We start from the raw sequence: 4,186 nt of genomic DNA, 5'->3' as shown, positions 1-4,186 counted from the left end.
ATTGGGAATTCCTGCAGGATGGACAGAACCGGGCTGACGTCCAGGCCCAGAGGACAGTGCAGACATGGGCACGTGGGGTGTCCCATGCGCACGGTGGACGTGGGAACTCCCGCAGGATGGACAGGCCCCTGCTGACATGCAGGACGGTGCAGACTCTGTAACTGTAATCACCCAGGTCCTATCTGGCCTCCGTCCCTGTCGGGTGAATCTGTGTTCTTTGCGGTGTGAGTGACGACGGAGCCCTAAAGTCTGTGTCTGCGCCCGTTCTCCTGGGCTGGGCTCTGCGTGTGCAGCGTCCTGTCCCCACATCCCCCATCCCCGTTCACACTGAACGCACCGCGGTCCCACGGCGTCCTGGGGTTTCCTGCATCTGGACGCCTGCCCTTGCACACCCCACCTGCCCACGGTATACAACAGGCACTGCCTCTGTGCTCGCCACGCAGACTTTGTGCTCGATTGTATACATATCACAAAATCGCTCATCTTTACGTGCACTGTCACGGGACGGTCCGTCTCTGGCTCTGGGACATTCTGACCTCGCTCACGGAGACCCCGTCCCTATGACAGGTGTCAGCTCTCTGTTCCCGTCTGTGGCCCAGTCACCGTCCCCCACATGCCCGGACCTGTTGGGTCTTGGAAAAAAAAAAACAAAAAAAAACAAATTTCGGAAACCAACATTTCGGACACATCGACAGTCTTGCTCCGTGTCTTTCTGCCTCGGTCTCCAAAATGGCTGCAGGCTGGGACGGTGCACGGCTGTCCTGCCAGATTCAAGGAGAGCCTTGTACCGTGTGGACGGCACAGGGAGGCCCATCCTGGGGGACGCTTGGACCGCCAGCTCCCACGCTGCCCCAGAGGCAAGGTGTCCCCAAGTGCGTCACCCGCCGCTGGCCCCGGACCCCTTCGGGTCCACGTAGAGCCAGCACGCGGTGGTGGCCGCGTCTGTCCGTGTCTTTGAAGACGACGGTCGGCCACCTCGGCCGGGGAGCCTGTGTGACTTTATTTAGCAAAACACAGCTCTCTTCTGACCTCCTAATTAATAAGATTAAGGGCTTCGGTCTGTGTGTCTGACACAGGACGGCGGGGAGACCCCTCCTGCATGTTAATGCCCCGCTGGAACCTGGGGTGGGGGTGGGGGAGCCTGCCGGCCGGCCAGGACAGATGCGCGTGTGTGTGTGTGTGTGTGTGTGTGTGTGAGGGTGGGGGGGGACGCGTTACCAGGCGGATGACAAAGAAGACGGCAACATAACAAATCACAGCTGAAACAAATCACCATCGTCCCTGTTTTCAAATTATTATATTTCTGGGGGATTTCAGCCCGTTACATGAAAAGGAAGACGGTGGATCCATGGGGCTTTGATAGTCAGGTTATGCTAATAATGGGGGCTCATGTAAAATGCATAAGGTGTGTGTTAGTAAGGGAGAGGATTGCTCATAATTACTCCGTATACCTCATTCCGAATAGATGCATAAAGACCCCTTTACATCACAGCCTAATTACTTATAGACAGTTGAGCACAAAATTACTTTCATCTGCTGGAACATGTGGAGGGAGAGAGAGTCAACCTGCACGTTCCGAAACAGCTGGCCGGCACCGCAGAAAATAAGGCCGGTGTTGTTCGGGGCTGATTGCAAAGTGCATTTTCTGATAATTAGATCGATTAAAGACAGACGCGCTGGCCCGCGTGCCGTGCCGTGGGCTGCGGAGTGAAAACAATTTGAATAGGGCGAATAACAAAGAGGAAGTGGCCGGGTCTCCTATCTCTCTGGTCTCTCTGGGTCTCTCTCGGCGCGGTGAGGGATGGAGGGACAGGTGGACGTGCTCGGAGGACCGGTCCCAGAAGTGAGGTGTTCGGACCCTGGTGCCGGTGGGGACTCTCCGTGGTTGAGGCCCCATTTGCTGATTCTGGGCGCCCACGTCATAATGATGGTTTTGCCTACGTCTCCCGCGAGCCTTCCAAGGGCACACAGGAGAGACAGTTACCAGGGACATTGGCCTCTGCTGGTTCACGTGGGCAGGAAAGTCCTTTCCTGGAGGCTGGAGCAGCGCACGGTCCCTGAGCACGACCCAGGGATCACGGGGCATCTGGGACGTGCCCAGAGGTGCGAGTGCAATGTTTCATTTAACGGAAGCCTCATGGCCCGTTGGGGAGGACCGTGTTGTCCGCTCCACAGGCTGCTGAAGAAGGCGGGGGACGCGGGCTCAGTGCCGTGCACGGTCAGCCATCAGCAGTGGTGGGTGCGACCCTGGTTCATTCTCCTGTGTGCCCAGTATGGGGTGTGGAGTGGGTGCTGCGCCTGGGAACAGACTGCGGCCGGCTCCTAAGACCCGACTGTGACCCACGCTGTCCTCGGTCCGTGTGGACGTTCCTCCTCGGAGTTGGGGCTGTGTCCCTGTCTCCAAGGGTCTGTCCCCCGCGTGCTCCCTGTGCGGTTGCCAAGGGGACGCCAGAGTGGGGCGGCAGACAGGGAGTGGACACGCGGGTCTGCTGCACCTGTCACGGGCTGGAGGACGTGGGCAGCACCTGGGAAGCAAAGCTTAGCCTGCAGCGCTGGTGCATTGGGACGTGGACTCCATGTTGAGCTCGCTGCCCAGGGCTGCTCTGGCTCCTGGTGTCCCCGTCCCCTCTCACTCTGAATCAATGGAAGAGTCACCTTCTGCGCAGAAACAAAGGCCATCCGGGGAGCCCAGGGGCGGGAAGGGGCTCGCATTTATGTGCCCGGGACACGTGTTCCCGCCATCCCAGGGGCTGCCCTGATCGCTAATAATCTAATCCCTGTAAGAGATCGCGGAGCCCGTTCCCCGGGAGTCAGTGTGCGATCGATCCAGTTCGCGAAATCAAGAGTCTCTTGGAAACACACTAATAAGAGGGAACGGAGCGGACCCTGCGGGTTTAATTCAGCGCTTCCCGCACCGCTCACGCCACGAAGACTCAGCGTGAAGCCGTTTCCCGGTTAACCCCAGCGGAGGCGCAGCCCCGTGCGCGGAGCATGGCCCGGTCAGTGCGCGCCGGGAACGGTGGTCGCAAACCCCAGCCGCGCTCGTGGAAGTCGCAGAAGGACGCGGCGGGGCTCGGGAGAGATGCCCTCGGCCCTCGGAGGACTCCAGATCTCGAGGTGTGCGCAGGCGGGCCTGTGCGCAATGAAGCCCGGTGCATCCTGATCCCAGGCCGCGCTTGTGAGAAACCAGGTCGGGAGACCTCAGTTGGCCAGCAGGGGCCGGGACGGCGCGGAGGACGGGAGATGCGCCCGCCAGACGCGCCTGGTGGCCACGCGTGGCTCTCTGGGCATTCATTCTACACCTAGGCCTCCCTGGCCGCTGTTGCCTGAGCTGGACACGATGCCGGGAGCGTCTGTAAGAGGGTTTCTGGAGAACGGGAGGCTGGGAATGAGCGGATGGAGGAAGGCGGACGGTCTTCCCCGGCGGCGGTGGGCCTCGTCTAATCAGTTGAAGGCCCGCCTAGTACAAAGCGTAGAGGAAGACCGCGGCGCGTTTTCGCGCTGCCTGCCTGCCTGAGTTGGGGACCCATGGGACACACTCGCATTGGAACGCGTGGCACGGACTCCCCTGGGTCTTGCCTGAGCTTGAGGATGGCAGCTGTGGGACATCCCAGTGTGTCCCCGAGCAATTCCCGCAGCTCAGTCCCTCTCCTTGCCCGTCTCTCCGAAGCGCTCGACTGCCCGGTTGTAACCGGGACACAAGGAACGCCCCCTCCCCGGCTTGGCCTCCCAGTGGGGAATCCGCTTTATTCACCAGGGAGGGTCAGCACCAGGACCCCAGAATCCTCAGACCGGCCTCCCGTTCGGGCAAGAACTCTCCGCAGGATTCCCGGATCGAGCTGCCCATGTCCCATCTCGGAAACCAGACTTGGGTCATTCTGGTCCCTTCCTGAAAGCCGTACCTGCCTGCTTCCTAAGGAAAACTCGGCAAACAGGAAAAGGGAGGGAGAGGTGGCTCTTTGTCCCGCTAACATTTTGGGTGTGTTTCTTCTATTTTTTAAATTTTTTTTGCATAGTTTTAGAATGCTTGTATTTTCAAGATTTTCTTTCCTGGAGAGCGAGAGAGAGCAGGGCCAGGGGGTAGGGTGGGAGAGAAGCAGACTCCCCACGGAGCAGGGAGCCCGATGCGGGACTCAATTGCAGGGTCCTGAGCCGAAGGCAGACGCTTCTCTGACAGAGCAGGCAG

The sequence above is a fragment of the Enhydra lutris genome, unplaced genomic scaffold (genome assembly GCF_002288905.1).
Source record: "Enhydra lutris kenyoni isolate GAN:26980312 unplaced genomic scaffold, ASM228890v2 scaffoldscaffold52, whole genome shotgun sequence".
Taxonomy (NCBI): Eukaryota; Metazoa; Chordata; class Mammalia; order Carnivora; family Mustelidae; genus Enhydra; species Enhydra lutris.
Note: the sequence above shows the minus strand (reverse complement) of the source record.